This window comes from Cavia porcellus, unplaced genomic scaffold (assembly GCF_034190915.1).
Source record: "Cavia porcellus strain 051 isolate PalLab524CR breed Dunkin Hartley unplaced genomic scaffold, mCavPor4.1 scaffold_22, whole genome shotgun sequence".
NCBI classification, from domain to species: Eukaryota; Metazoa; Chordata; class Mammalia; order Rodentia; family Caviidae; genus Cavia; species Cavia porcellus.
The window spans coordinates 44,153,231-44,159,613 of NW_026947505.1; the positions used below are offsets into that span (position 1 = coordinate 44,153,231).

The following is a 6,383-nucleotide window of genomic DNA, read 5'->3' on the forward strand; positions in this document are numbered from 1 at the left end:
TTTCCTTTCATTGTAAAAGAGATAAAATGCATTTGATAAGAGGGACTAAACTTACATCACCTTGAGTTGTAAATAGAAAAAAAAGATTCCATTCATTTCTGTGGTAGTTCTAGCAGTAGGACAAAGTATTTGTAACTGCTGCTTTCTTTGGGGACAGGCATGGTACATAAGAAGGATTCTGAGAGATCTCATCACAGTTTATATATATATGTATATATATATATTTTTTTTTTGTTTTGTTTTTGTTTAAAGTAGGGTGTGCTAATTTCAGCTTCCACCAACTCATAAATATTTTTTCCTTCAACCTAGCAACACCTTATTGTAAATGTAGTTGGGTTATTTTTAACTAAATATTTACCTTTTTTGTTTAATTGGAGAGAGTCTAGGGAATTTGACTAGGCATTCAAAAGACTTTTTATTAAGTGATCTTTCCAGTTTCTTCTGCAAAAAGTTTTCAATCTTACCCAGACCTGTTGGATTGTTCGCTTGCTTTGTCACTCAAATACAACTTCAAATCTCACATAGTCACCTCTCTGACCAGCTCCACTTCTTGTAGTCTCCTTCCCTGTTTACTTAGAAGGCTTCTAGTACCCAGTGCCTCCCAATAGATTCCTATAATGATGCCAAAACCTGAAAAATTTGGTGTGTCTGCCACAAGCAACCTTTAAACCTCTTTCTGAATCTGTTTCTCAGCATCACTTCTCATATGTATGTGTTAGTTTTATAAGTGTGTATGTTTTACCAGTTTGTCTGTACACTATTAAAGAGCAGGAATTTTATCTTCCCCAATTTACTTCATACAATACCTTAAATTTAAACTATGCCAATAGCATTAATTTGGCACTTGGAATGTGTGAAAATAAAGTTATTATACTAAATACAATATTCTAAAGAGTATTGGCCTGTAAAGTTCTTCAATAAAGAAAAATAAAACATAACAGCTGTGTTTATTGTTTTTGTATAATTGAAAAAACGCAAGAGAAAGGTTCAAAATCAATGCTTATTATTAAATATTGATTGACTTAGGGTCAGTAGTCTCCTAATAGTTTTGAATACTTCCTTTTAGGGGATACCTTGGATTCTTTATATTCAAACTGCCATCCTTTGTGGTAAAAGTGAGAACTGAGAACGGAAACTTAAAAATTATAAGGATGCCGTAGGACATCTTGTTGAACGGAAACCAATTTTCCTGGTGAGAAACTTGGTTTCATTTTTTATTTTATAAATGTTGGCTTAATACTGATTATGTGTCATGGAAAAACCCCACAACATTCGCTACATCAAATGCTGTGAAAATTATCCAGCTCATATTATACCTCTAAGCGCTTCACCAAAATGTAATAATTTCCTGAAACATAAAAGAAACTTTTCCCCATCTTTATTTTTTGTCAAGTGAGAGTACTTGGTTTGTGCTTTAATTCTACATTCAAAACTAGAAGCAGTGAGATCACTTTATCTTTCATTTTATTTTATTTTTGTCAGACAGTGGGGTTGGTGGCTGGTGGGGTGAACGCAGAGCTCTGAAATTTCTGCCCCTAGGATCCCTGGTTCCAGCTCCCTGGGAAGCAATGGAGGCAAACCATCCTTGTGATGCCCAGACAAGATGAAAATCCAAACTACTGACTTAAAGAACCAGAAAATCCAATTTCTGGGAAGTTCAGTGCATATATTTTGTTAGTCAGGAAAGAATTTGTATAGATACTCTATAAAAATAGCTATAAACTCTTTTCCAGGCAAGATAGCTCCTCTGCCACCCTGATGTCAACAGAGAAACCCTTGTATGCTGTTGTGGGAACCCAGACTCCTGCTTCCAGTGAGTAACACACATGCATGGCTTTCCTGCCTAAACCTCATCACGGTGCACTAAAGAGACACAGGCTGGTAAAAGAATTTTAAAATAGACCAACATCCTTCTACAAATGAACTACTAACAGGGTTTGATTTTTTTTTTTTTTTTTTTTACAAACCATATGTCTGTTCAGCCCTCTAATATCCCTTCTCTACAGATTATCTGCTTTGAATTTCTTGGGAATTTTTTTTAAGTTTAACTCTTGAGCAGAGATGCTCACAGTTGAGGCTTCTGAATGACTGTTATACCTTCCTGATGTCTTCTCTTATTATGCCTTAGTTCACACATTGTATTTTAAGAGTGGAGGTCTCCCACTACACCTTCATTATACCTTCATTATAAACAGCTAAATTTATATTCAGTTTATATACTGAGGGACCTTCAAGGCAGTCTGAACAAAAAAAAAAACAAAGGCATCAAAATTGTGGCTGAAAGCAAATCTGGAGAGAATCAGGTTTCAAGAAAGCAAATCTGGAGAGAATCAGGTTTCAACATGGAGAAACAATAGCAAGGTCTTCATGCCTCCCTAAGGGATAAACAAGCAATTTCAGATTATTCTGTAATTGGTACTGGCTAGTCCAGTAAATCCAGATGGGCATCAGATGTCCCAGTGGGTGACCAGAAAAATTTAGGCCCATCCCTTCCCTAAAAATGCCTTTGTTCTGTGGTTAAAGTTATAGATAAACTAAAGTTAATGGTATTAGCCCCATACTCTTGTCATTTGCCTGCTTGCCTACTGGATCCATACTAGCTAAGTGACATGTAATTTTATTGGCTGATTGTAGTTTGACCTGAGTTGTACCTTCATTATGATTTTACTCTATAAACTTCCCTTGACAAACAGTCTCTGTGGCCACCTGCTCAGAACTCTTCTTGGAAATCCAGGAGCTGTTCTTTTCAGTACAACTCTCCTAACCTCCTCCTTTAGTTAATGACTTCATTCTACCATGTTGTGAAGCCATGAACTCTATACATTTGACATCTAATTGACAGAGACTTATATTTTTCCTGTATTATTTTGTGTCATATTGGACTGGTGCGTAACTTTGGTTTGTTTGTTCTTTCTGTCAATTATTGATGGAATTTTACTATTTATAAGTAAATATTTGAGAGCTTTCATACAATGTAGCTATTTGTCTTTGCCTTATTTGATGAAAATATTCCCTTTCCTGTGTAGGCTATCTTATTTTGATTGCAAAAGTTTGAAATGTTAATGTCATCAAATTGGTTTAATCTTCATAATTTCTTTCCCTATTTCTTATTGTAGCGAGTCCTCCCTCAAGTCCCACAAATTTAGTGGATATTAAATTCCTCATCTGGGTTTTCTAACATTGTCACATGTAATCATTTTATTCATCTGGAAATTCCTTGTGACCAATATTTAGAGTTACAGGTCTTGATTTATTTTTCTTTCCAAAATGCTACTCAGCCAGTCAACTGCTGAATAATCCTTTGCTTCCCTGCTGCTTTGATAAAATAAATCTACATATAATAAAGTCTGTTTCTAGGACTCTCTTCTGCTCCATTTAGCTTTGCTTTGTAGTCTGCGAGACACTTTAACATACATTATCTCATTTCATCCTTCCTACAACACACTGATTGCCTGGTTTCCCCCCTGCTGCTCCTCTTGCATTGCAAAACATCAAACAATCTCATGGTCCTGTCTCTGGTCCCTGTCTTACAGATGGAAAACAAAAGGAAAAGTCACTCAGCCAGCCCTCCCAGCCATTAAGTACTGGGGAGAAATGCAAAGTTTCAGGTTCCACTTGCCCAAAGCCTGGAGACCCTCATTTCTGCTCTGGGAAAAATGCTGGTTGCTGTTCCCATTGGTCTCAGGGTCATCTAGGAACCTTCTTTTGGGTTCCCCAAATCTGTAAGCCATTTTGTATACCCAAGTCAACCTTTCAGGCTACATGGAGCTTTAGCTGCCACAGGGGAAGGAAAATAGCATGTGTGTCTGAGCTTCCCTGCCTGCGTGTGTTTGGCACTGACTGAGAACTCTGCTTTCTCTCAGTACGTTTGTGCTGTGACACATATTCTCCAATGATTAGATTAGTGCTGGCAAAGCCAATATGAAAAACCCACACAGATTACCACTGTCACCCGCAGTAATTACATTTATTCATTTCCATTTAGCCAAGTTTTTACAAGCCAAGCAAGGGGCCAAATAAGCAATAAACACAGAGGCAAGAAATTAAAATGCTGATCTGTTTGCTGTGAAAACAATCAAACTATCATCTTTCTTTAGGCACCTCATTCATCATCCGAGAGGGCCACACTGGTGAAATGGAGGTTGGGAGCCTAATGTTATTACATGTAAATTCACTAACATGAAATTACTGCTCCTGATGTGATTTTACTAATAAATTAGTTCATTTCTACTTTTTCGCTAGAGACTTTAGGGACCGTGGAGAATTGTACATGTGTTTCCTAATCTCACTTGCTTTATTTCAGGCTGGCTAGTTGTTAAATTTCTATTTCTTTTCAATCCCTCCCATCTGATTCTTTCGTTTCCTTGCTATGCCTTATTGGATAAACATGCCATACAATTTGTTGTCTTCACATGTAGTTTGAAAATAAGCAGCTTAAGGACAAATTCTCTTTCACAGGCGATGAGAGCAGCATCGGGAAGCATTATGAACATAATGGGTCTCACAGCTACTTGGAGGCTATTATTAATTCATTGCTGGGTGTGGTGGTTTTTCTCATTTCTGTATAAATTTTCAATATGAAAACAGAATTAAGCCAAACTTTGCTGTCAAGTAGCTACTGAAGCAAGGAAATCAATCTGCAAACAGCTCCCTCCACTAGCTAGCTCCTCTGCTGCTTCTTGGGAGGAGCAGCGAGGGCACAGTAGAGGAGCAGCTGATGGCTCACAGAAGAAAGATGCTCTGTCTCCCAGATGCTCTCTCCCTGGCACTTGCACGGTGCTTCTTTTGCTTACTGTTAATGGGCCATGGCTGCACAGAGAAGAGTTGGTTTATTCTTTTAAGATTTCATCTGCTCTGCTGTTTATCTACACCCCAATCTCATAATACAGTTTTTGCAAGATTATGATGGTTTCTAAAGACACATCTTTACTACCAGTGGAGGAGTAGGGATGAGCCAAAGACATCTGGAGAGGGAAGAGAGAGGCAAGTTTTTTGGACAGAACTTCCCTAAAGTCAGTACTGCTCCGTTTGCTCAGATGGCGACTCTCTGAGGTGCATCCCAGTGATAAAGCCTTAAAGAAATTTAAAAGGTGAAAAATAGTATGTTTATGATTTTGATAGCAAAAGTAGTTTGATACCATCATACAGTGAAAATCAAAGGCATAGTAATGGTAGGCATTATACATTTCACAATGCAACTACTGCACACATGGTCATATGTAAAGTTCCTGTACTCTCATACTTATTAAGGAAATAAATCAACATAAACAGGAAATAACTAACTTCCATGTGCTTTGATAGGAATGTAAATCTTCCATGTGCTTTGATGGAATGAGGGCTATATTGTATCAAATTGTTCTTTTTTCCAGAAAAATCCATGATTATCTAAAATTATTTGACAACAGAATATTCTGAATTGATATTTAATTAACAAATGAAAATATGTTGATATCAATTTAAAAATAATCCCACTCATTATATATATATATATCACAGTGTATCTCACTATATACAGTGATATATATATGTATATTTGTATACATATATGTTACTATGTGCAGAACTGTAGGCTAAATATTGTCAAAAGATAAAAGCAGATAAACCTTCCCTTTTAGAACTTACAATATTTGGATTTCTTCAGTTTTTGAGGGCAATATGATGTCATGTTCATAGAAAATTTTCTTTCATAGTTCCTACACAGTTTGCCAGTGTGTTTTATTTATTGGATTGTTCTGCAGTATCTATCTTCTGCATTAGACTAAATGCTTTATCAAACTAGGGCTCTGCTAAAGTTTGGGAATATCCACTAAGGCTTGATCCTGAGTGTGGCGCTGCTGGGAGCGTGTGGACACTTTAAGAAAGTAGGCCTAGAAAGGAGCTATTGGACATTCAGCTTATGTCCTTATTTCCTCTCAGAGAAACTGTGAGACCCTGGGGTCTTCTTGTTCAGATCTGTGTGGGGATTTGCTTTGTTCCCCCAATGAACTACTGCAGGAAAGTCCTGCCTCACTACAGGTCCAAAGACAATAGGGTCATGGATGGAAGTCTCTAAAATCAAAAGCTATAATAAATCTTTCCTCTTTGTAAGTGATTGTCTCAGGCATTTGTTACAATAATCCTAAGATGACACAAACTTTGACTTTTCCATATCGTGTCCTCATTGAGTGTGTGAAAAGCATGCCGCAAATATTAAATAAATGAGTGAATATTTGAACTGCATAGTTCTGTAGAAACAGAGATAGTGAAGAAATTGCTTGAAATCAACAGTGTTCCAAGACAAATCTCTTAATGAATATGGCCAAGAATTTTTTTAAAGCATCTATCATGTGTTAGGGACTTTTGTAAGTACCAAGGACATATCATTTTTATCTATCTCATCAGTA

General features: G+C 36.8%; 1 long non-coding RNA gene across 1 annotated transcript in view; it reads left to right on the top strand.

The window, feature by feature from the left end:
- The window catches only part of LOC134472201 (uncharacterized), a 32,513-nt gene extending 30,699 nt beyond the window's left edge, over positions 1 to 1,814 (top strand). Inside the window, exons 4-5 of the long non-coding RNA XR_010042073.1 lie at positions 1,067 to 1,192; positions 1,734 to 1,814. This is a non-coding gene — a long non-coding RNA (uncharacterized LOC134472201). The remainder of the gene's footprint in view (positions 1 to 1,066; positions 1,193 to 1,733) is intronic.
- The last annotated feature ends 4,569 nt before the right edge of the window (positions 1,815 to 6,383 follow it).